The sequence below is a fragment of the Apaloderma vittatum genome, unplaced genomic scaffold (assembly GCF_000703405.1).
Source record: "Apaloderma vittatum isolate BGI_N311 unplaced genomic scaffold, ASM70340v1 scaffold3072, whole genome shotgun sequence".
Lineage (NCBI taxonomy): Eukaryota > Metazoa > Chordata > Aves > Trogoniformes > Trogonidae > Apaloderma > Apaloderma vittatum.
In genome coordinates, this window is record NW_009701882.1 from 2,338 (window position 1) to 11,910 (window position 9,573).

Sequence of the window (9,573 nt, forward strand, 5' to 3'; positions counted from 1 at the left end):
TCAAATATTCCAACACCTGCAAAACATTAAAGCCTGCTGAACAAAACTATGCTCCCCAAAATGCACCATATGGCCAAGAGATTTTTGAGAAGTGAAGAAAATGAGACTTGCAGAAGAGGCTCGCTGCTTATGCCTCTGAACAATGATGCATCAGCCAGGAAGTGGAGGTGGCGGGTTACAGCTCAGTTATTTTTCTCTTCAGTGGTTATGAAACACACAGGCAATACTGTATTTCCAAATTTATTTAGAGTTTCACATGGCAGCTACTTAACAGCTGCTAGCATATCCCGGTAGTAAGCGTGCTCCTACTTAGGCTGGGATGCTGACTAAGAAAAGCCTTGGATGAATTCCTCCCGAAGAGGCTTAAGGCTCTGCAGATCTGGCTTCTCTGGTCTTCCCCCTCTTTCTCCTCAACCTTCAGCCTTACAGCATGGCGTCTGCCAGCGTGAGTCCCGATGTTCCTGCTGCCTTGAAGGAGAATATAGCATGGGAGGTAGTGTTGACAGGAGCATTCACAGCCTGAAACCCCAACAGTTACCAGCAGGAGTGTTAGTGCTAGTCTCACTGTAAAGGGGTTGGCCACACACCTCTTCAGGCATCTCCTTGCCAAACCCCAAAGTGATTTGACTCAACAGCTTCATGCAAAGGCACAGTCAGGCATATGGAGAGAAGCTGGCAGACACTTCGTCACCTGCAGTCCCTTCTGTGTTTGCCAGCTACTTTGTGTAAGTGTAATGATGTTCCTTTAGGAAAAAAATTAAATCGCTAATGTTGGTCTTCAAAATTGTGGCACTGCCTGGACTTACCTGTAGTACAGCTGCCTGCTCATTGTTTTTCGAAACTAAAAGATTTTTTGGAACAGTTTCAAAGGAAGAAGATTATAGAAAAATACTAAGCATGTTCTCATGTTGTTTATTTTTCTTAATTTAGTCATCAAGATCTTATGGAAGAAAACTATAAATTTGTCTTTTGGCTGCAATGATCCCCCCCTCCTTGCTAAAATTTCAATCCTTAAAAATATATTTTGGAATAATACATATTTGGACCATGTATGTGTCAAGTGTATCACTTCCTAAGTAGCTGGAGGGTAAAATGGCAGGGAATGGAGATGTGCTGTTTAGCTTTCAAAAGAAAAAAGATCAAGCATAGCATTTTTAAATCTCAAAACTAGAATTTTGATACTTCATAAATAAAAGATCACTTAAATTTCAATTTAAAATATGGGATGCTTCAAAGCTTTTCTGTGAAGAAGTCAGCAATTTAATACTTTGTAGTTAAATATTAATTTGCAATATACTAGGTAAGGCTGTCTTTTTTTTCTCAGAGGGACAAGTACAATGGACCTGCAAACGTGATTAAAGTATCCTCCGCATGATTCACTCTTTTGGTTTTCTAAATGCTATTTTAAAGTCAGTTCAGGGGCATAGTAACTTCTCATAATGTGGCTACTAGGATGTGGGACTAGGATTCCTAAAGCTGGGGCCTCAAGGGATGGTCACCTTTTCGAAAGGTAGATTTCCTCTTGGTTGTGACCGATTCCTGTCCCGAGTGCTCCATCTGAGCACTCAGCACTTTCCAAAAAATAGCTGTGTGCCTTGAAAGGAGGAGATGCTGGATTTGGAATTTAGAAATATGCAAATAGCATGAATGCAAATAGCATTAATTCAAATGGAGAAATACTCAGTTAAAAAAATCCAGTGCTCATGTATCAATCTATATGTGTTTTGTATTTTGAATTTTAGGAATCCGATCATGGGATGCAAACTTGATTGAATGCAACTTGGATCAAGAACTGAAACTTTTTGTGTCTCGCCATTCAGCTCGTTTTTCTCCTGAAGTTCGAGGTGAGTTTTTGGGATTGTCTGATGAGGATTTTTCTCGTTATTTTTTTTTTAAGAGCAGAATTAATAAAAACACTCTGGAATTGTATGGCCCACTTTCATTTGTCATTCTTTACAATGTAGAATATTTTTCCTTTATTTTAACATATGGCTTGATGGCAAGGGTTAGGGCTGGTCCAGCCTCTAAACGAATGACAGATGCTCTCTAGCCCTTCTCCCTCCTCAAAAGGGGAAAGAAAGAGGGAATAAGGCAGAGAGATTTACATAGCGGAAAAGCAAACATATAAAACATATGCAAAGCCAATACCAAACCTAAGTCTCACCCCACTGCCACGGCAATCCTGACTGATGCTGCCGAGCAGGTGGCACCAGGGAAGCTCTAGGCTCGGTGGCAGAGGGGAGATGGATACAGGAGCTCGGATTCGGGAACTCGGGATCAGGATCAAAGGCAGAAGATGGGACGGAGTCTTCCCTGGACGCCAGCCATTGAAGAAGAGGCTTAATCCTTGTGATCCCTCAGCTTTGTACTGAATATGATGTATATGGAATGGAATACTTTGGATGGTCAGGTTTGGGTCACCTGTCTCCGGAGGTGCAATCTTTTTACTTCCTTGCAACCCCTTTAATTCCTGGCACCTCCAGCCTGTTACGCAAGATCCAGCAGTGACCTTGGTTATTCTAGGAGCAAGTACAAGTAAGAGCCTTTCTGTACACGAATCCCAGGCAGTAACTGTAAACATTAGGCGTTATCATCTCTAGTAGCAGACACTCTGCAAAAACATGCTGTTGACTTCAGAAAGTGCCATCTCTTAGGAGAGATGGAGCTGAAAAGTAAAATCACTCAACAGAATTGGTTCTGTTTAGCTCAAACCAGAACAATTGAAAATTATAATTTGTTTTAACTTTCTCACAATTTAACTCTAAAATAATCAGCCTTTTAGGTTAGCTTTATGTGTATCTCCATGATTACTTTGGTAGTAGATGATAGTTTTAGGCCACATTGAAGTTAAGTAAAATTCACTTTTTGACTGGACAAAAGCTTTTTTACATAACACCGATCTGGTAGTCCCAGAGACAAGCTTATTGTGGTAGGTAGGTGGAGCACAAAAAAAAAAAAGAATTACCTGAAGGGTTAGTTCTGCAGTCTGATAGAGCCAGAAATGGTGTCAAGGCCCTTGTGCAAAGATGGTGCAAACCCTGTGTTTCTTCCCAAAGGGCTTAGATTTTTCTCTTCTTTAATATGAAAAGCTGAGGGATGGAGGGTCTACCTTGGCTCACAGGAATTTTCTTTGGCTTGCATGAAGAAATTAGAAATTGACAAGTCTCATAAGACTAGGTCTCTTTTGCTGCCTGGTACTGACAAGTGTTATAAATTCCAGCTTTGGGAACATAACTTAATTTTGTGGAGTGTCAAATTTTATTTTGCTCTGTTTGCATAGGAACCAAGTATTTGGTAAATTTTCTGGCATCTCTTTAACACAAATGCTGAGTGATCATGGGTGAAATTAGCCATGGTTTTCATGTAAAAAATATATAACCTTGTTGCTTTCATTGGTGAAATCATTGTGGCCGTGTGCGCATTGACTAGTACATCCTAGTACTGATGAGTGTTATAAATTCCAGCTTAAGGAATACCTCTTAAGTGTGATGAAAAAAGTCTATGAACTGTTGTATTACGCTACTACGTCACATTCTTGGGGTCATTTGCTATATACTGTTGACAAAAAGATCCTTCTAGCTTGTTAGCATGACAGCATTGACCTGATTATTTTGAATAATGTAGTAAAGTGACTTGTGTAACTAATTCTTTCTCTTGCAGCTTAGTTTATATCAGTTTTTGGCGTATCTCCCTGTAATTATAGAAAGTAAAGCATTGCCAGAGTGAAGATTCTTCCCCTAGTTTAAAAATCAAGCAAACCGATGTAACAATAGCCAGTGTGCAGATTTAGAGTCAAGGCATGGCTTTACTGGTTTACAAGGAAGTAAACTCAGGCCTAGGATACATGTCTTTCATTTCAGCTTAAATGTCATGAAGCCAATTCAACTTCTTGGTGACACTAGTTGCTTTATTTTACAAAGAAGATGTTCTGATAAGTACCATCAGCAAAATTTATCTCAAAGGAATGCAAGATGCAGTACATCCCGGTTTTAACATGTCCCTGAAATTTTCTGGTAAAATACATATAAAAGAATCCCACATTTCTCCTTTAGCAAAAGTATTATAATTAGCATGTCTAATATTTTCTGCTGTCTTGTTTAGAAGATGTATCCTGATACCATTGCATGCACTAAAATAAAGCTAATGCTCTGCTTTCATATGATAAATAAAATAAGATTATGCACCTCTGTTTTTCAGCAGAAAGATTCTAGAATCTTCTAGGAACATTTCTCTAGGAATTCTATTTTTGTGTGATTTTTTTTTTCTTGTTTGTCTAGACTTGCCTGTTTAGTATGTCATTGTGTTGAATTACAGCTTAATTGCATGTGACTGGAATTCATCAGCATCTCTATGACAAGCAGTAATGAATGTGTTTTTCACCACTACTCAATCTCAAAAAAATAAACTGCAAAATCTACGTTGAAAGAGCATTAAGGGAGCCTGAAACAGAACACCCAGGAGTAAAGCTAGCCCTCCTGACAAATTTCTGGTCTAAAAGTTTGTGAGGAAGCCCACTGGCACCTTCGCACAAATGAAAGGAACAATTTTTTTAGTTTCTCTGTGATTCTCTGATGTTGAATCTGCGTGAGGCTCCTTTGTGTCCTCTGCTGTTCGGTAGGAAGAAGAGGTTTGGTTTCCACTTGTTAATAAAATTCAGAATGTTTGATTTTGGTTACAACACACAAATGTTGAATTTTGTGGTTTGACCAGTCAAATGGTCAACATTATACTAAAGAGATGATTATAAATACGTATTCAGTTATGGCCCCAGACTTGGGAATTCTGCAGAATTTGGGTAACTAGGTGACCTTTTGTCCAAGGAAAGTATTCATCTAAGGTGGCTGAGTAGACTGTGGGAGGTAATTAAACAGCCTTTCTTTCAGTCCTTTGAGGCTGAGCTCTTTGTGCAACTCGCACAGGGACAGTTTACTTTTGAGGAATGGTAGAGTCATCTAGTGTGTCTGCACAGCTCCTAGTGTGGTCAGGTCTGACTGCTGAGTGAAGCCTGTTTGATTATAGTGTTTAATTATGGTAACTGCAGTGCTGTCTCAGTACATGCCTGTGTGCTTCTCAAAGCTGCTCGAGGATACACACAGCAGCAATGTGAAGGGTAGGACTCTTTCTCCAAAAGGAAGCTTGTAGGAAATGGGAACAGCCCTGTCCCCGTGCTATATGCCGGTGATCTCGAAGGAGAGGCATGCCAGCGAATACGTCTGTCAAAGCATTCATGTGTTTTCACTTGAGGAACTGAAGGTCTAATCCTTCTCACTGTGTAGTGAATAGCAATGTACATATCGAGACTGCAGGGACCATGACCGAATCTCACCAATCTTTTTGTGCACTTTTCAAAGGAATGGATTGTCACAGTGGTATTTGTGTATCCTATGTTCAGCTGCTGGGCAATTTATGGATGATTTATGATACCCAAAAAATACGATTCAGAATGGAAATGCCAGATCTTTTCTGATACCTTGTAAAGCAGCTGAGTTAGCAGACTCTTTAATAATACTAAGTCTTGCAGAGATGTTGTTGTCAGGTGCTGGTGAAAAATGAGTAGTGGAGCTTATTAACTGGTTGCCAAGGCAACAGGCAACAGGCAACATGACTTCAAATGGGTATTCCAGTCCTTGCCTCTGTTTTTTCTGTCATGTACTGATAACTTCCATCTTATGTTAACATCACAAGGACAAAAAATTCAAACAATGAATTGTAACACGTACATGCTGGAAAAGGAATTGTGTATATGGCAGTGAGGCAGAGCAAGTGGAGAGTTTTGGAAAGAGCTCTGTTGAAATTGCAGCTGTACCTACCAATCTCTTTGTAATGAAAAGAAAAACAAGTTTCAGCTGCATAAAGCAGCTTAACAAAAGACCAAGTAAATGGGTTTTCGTGTGGGGGAGGGTGAAGCTATTGAGGGCCCTCTGCAAGACTTCCACACCTGCCATTTTGTCCTTTGGCTTCCACCTGGGGACACTTGACTGTTGCATCGGTGCATATTCAAGTCCTTGTCCAGATGACATGCATTTTATTTAAATAGCTGTTCAGTATCTGGTCACCCCTGACCTGCTCAGAAATACTGTTCAAGAAATGCGCTGCAGCTGCTTTGTCCTGTTTTTATGGAGAACGTGTATGTGTGGAAGATGTGTTTGCTATCTGAGCATTACAGGAAAGTCTCCTGTTGCCCACAAGTCAGCAGTTGGTCAATGCGCTGGCTTAAGTGATTCCTTCCTTACCTGTGCCCAAGACTTTATTTTTGCCAGCCTGCCTGCAGTCAGGGGGGATGCAGGCAAAGTGCAAGGACATGCTTGGTGTCCCCTTATCAACCACTTGCATCCACATCAGCAGTGGGCTTGCCTCCTTCAGCTTCCTTCAGAAGGTCGTTGTTCACTGAAATGGTTGTTGCCTCAAAAAGCCTTAAGAGCTTTCATTCTGAAATTTACTGTTTCAAAAGTTTAAGCCTGCTAGTATCCTTTGGAGAATTTTTGCATCTGGGAATTTTGGTCATCAATGCTCCATACTTTGCCAAAGCAGTGTAAAATCCCGTTGCCTTTGTCAAAACAGATCTAAACCCTGTTAATAGTACACCTAGCAGCTTGCAATGTGAGCTTGTGGAGTCATTGATAAAATCCTAAAGGGACGATTTTGATGCTGTCTTACTGAGAAGTGCAGTTCACCAAAATTTGTAAATAAGAGGACATAGGTAGTTGAGCAAGATCTATCATTTAAAATGGAAGAAAGAGAAAAGAGTCAAGAGGTCAAGACCAGATTTCTCAGCTGGTACCATCACTAAGTGCCCAGGAATTAGTTTTGCTTAAAATCTCAGACAGTCTGGTATACATGTTTAGGGACATCCTAGAAATATGATTCTTCATCTATTGGAGACTGCGATAGCTGGAACAGCTTTCAAGTAGAGTCATTTTAGCTCAATTTATGTTTGGAGGGGGTTAATTTTAGTTGGCTACCGGACTTGTTTTGTGACTTGAAGTATTTGTGCCTTGCAAGAAAGAAAATGGAGGCAGAACAGGACTTGACTAGGGAATTGAGCTGACTCATGCTGCCGCTGCGGTCCCCGCAGGGCTGGCGTTGCTGCCAGCAGCCCGGGGCTGCAGCAGTGGGGTGCCCAGGGGCACAAGCCCAGGGAGCCCCTGTGTCCCCGCAGAGATACCACTGGCTGGGGGGCATGCACAGGACTCTTACAAAGTGTTTTGTGGTGGTTTTTTTTTTTTTTTTTGTGGGGCATGCTAGGATTTTCATGGCTCAGGAGAGCATTACAGTGTAACAGCCTGTGTGTTCGGATACATGAATTGTCAAAGCCTTCCTTTCTTAGTACCAATCAAAATTCCAGAGGTGGGCTAATAAGAGACTTAATCTTTTTTTCAGTGAATAAATTGTTTCACTTAGTGACAGTCATTCTGGCACTGATTTCCATTTCTGCTTTTTTAGGAATGATCTCAAAGAAAATTAGCATGTATTTACATTGCTACCAAAACATCAGTACCTGCTGAAGTTCAGTTTTTAGTGTGAATCAGCAAAATGACTGAGAGGATATTTTTAAATTCCTGGTATCACAAGTACGCACAATGAATTCAGTGGTCTTAGGATAGCCCATATTTTATGGGAATAGGTTTTTGGCATGTGTAACACAGCTACCAGAAGCATGGGATTAAGTTAATTGTGAATAATGATAGAATTTTAACTCATTATGAAATCTGAATCCCCACTCCTCTTTATTAGAATGATAATTCAGCATATCCAGTGGTATATTCACAAGGGTTATTTTGTTAAGGGTTGTTTAACAAAAGCTTACAGAACTGCAGTTCCTAATTTGGCCCTTACACAAACTCAGTCTTTTGTCCCTAATGTTTTTTCTGTGTGAGATGTCTAAAACTGAAGACTGTAACAATATTTTATTTTTGATCCTTGCCCAGTATCATTCACAGATGACCTACCTCTTAGCTCTTAAATCTTGGATTTACAATAAATGTGTAACCAGAACATCATTAGCACTTTTTTTCATCTATTTTCTGGTTGTCATGGGTAACATTTTGCTCAGATGCTTGTTTTTCTTAATTTTAAGACTTATCTAAAAAATTGCTTGGATTTTCTGTTACTTTCTGGTACAGTTTATCAATCGCTCGAGACAAATGTTAAATGTTTGTAATTGGACTTTATAATGAGAGAAGACTTGGTCCAAAGGCTACTGAAATAATTGGACTGGATTTTGTATTAGAGAAAATACTACCTTGTATTTTTAAGGGAGAACAAGGACCAAATTTTCAGATAACCAGGGAGAAAGTGAGCCTTTAAACTTCTTTCTTGCCAGATAAAAATGGTGCTTTATTTGCAGTGAGTTGCCTGCCACTGTGTTCAGTGATAGGACCAGACCCAGGGAACAAAGAGTTGAGCTACTCCTTGCCTCTAGACTCGGTGGAACAGGGAGCACGTGTTCCTCCCTGTTGCCAGCTGTAGAATGAGAGCTGCCACTGTGGCTGCTGCCATCAGCCTTGCGACAGCGTGAGGAGCTCCAGCTGCCATCTACCTCCTAGAGAAAAATGCAAGAAGTGAGTTAGTGCTGGCTGCAGGTTCAGGTGCTCTTGTCTGCAGCCTGCTGGGAGTATCCCGAAGTACCTCACAGTCCCTATGAGTAGTTAGGGAAGATACACGCTTTAGTCGGTAATAGTCTTGAATGGAAAGCTGATAGTTCTGTAACAGAGCCCCATGCTTTTGCATCAAACTCCCAGACGGTCCCACCAAAAAGACGTGATGGTTACTTTCGGCTTGTAGTTGCTGGTGGCGATCTGTTCCTAGGGTTGAGAAGAAAAGCCAGTGCTCCTGATGATCTGGGTTTGAATGCTGGCTGTCTGTGCAGCATGGGGTCATAAATGTAAGGACATGACTCTTCTGGTTCCTGGCTTTTCTACTGGTTGGAATTAGTCTGTCTAACCCAAAACTAGATGCTGACACATGACGAAATAAAGTTTAAAAGAGATTCTATTAAAATAATAACTAGTTCTGAAACAAATTTATGTGAACTTCAGTATTATTTTGATGTTGCAACTTTATGTAGTTCTACAGAGCTTGTCTGTAGTGGTAAGTTAATGTCACTGTCCTGGGTCCCTATGTCCCCGTCTCCTGCATAGCTCTATGTGGGAGATTCTGCCTATTAGAACTCTGTGAAGCTGGAGGATTTGTTCAAAAAAAACAAACAGAAAACCACCAAAAAACCTCCCGCAAACAACTACACAAAACCCTCTTCCAGTAAGATAAGCCATATTCCTAAACTGTGTGGTCTCTGAGTAATTCTAATGAGCTATGGAGACTTTCAAGTGGAAGTCAGTTCCCCCTGACAAAGACAGCTTTTGGAAGCCGCCTCACTTTTATGGCAGTTTTGTTGCTCTTCTGGAGAAAAGACTGATCCCAGCTTTGTCTTCCGTGTCCTGAGTCACAGATAAGCTTTTCTAGGTCTCATAAGCTCTTTACGATGCTTTGAGTTCCCCCCACAACCCTGAGAGATGAGAAAGAGCAAAAGCAAGAAAACTCATGCATCAAGATTTAAATGATTCAATAGGCAAG

At 40.6% G+C, this 9,573-nt stretch overlaps 1 protein-coding gene across 1 annotated transcript in view; it reads left to right on the plus strand.

Annotated features, from left to right (window-relative positions):
• The first annotated feature begins 1,744 nt into the window (after window positions 1-1,744).
• Window positions 1,745-9,573, plus strand: part of MAP1B (microtubule-associated protein 1B) — a 63,839-nt gene continuing 56,010 nt past the window's right edge. The window contains exon 1 of the mRNA XM_009879321.1: window positions 1,745-1,844. The gene's annotated coding sequence lies outside the window, so the exon portion shown is untranslated. The remainder of the gene's footprint in view (window positions 1,845-9,573) is intronic.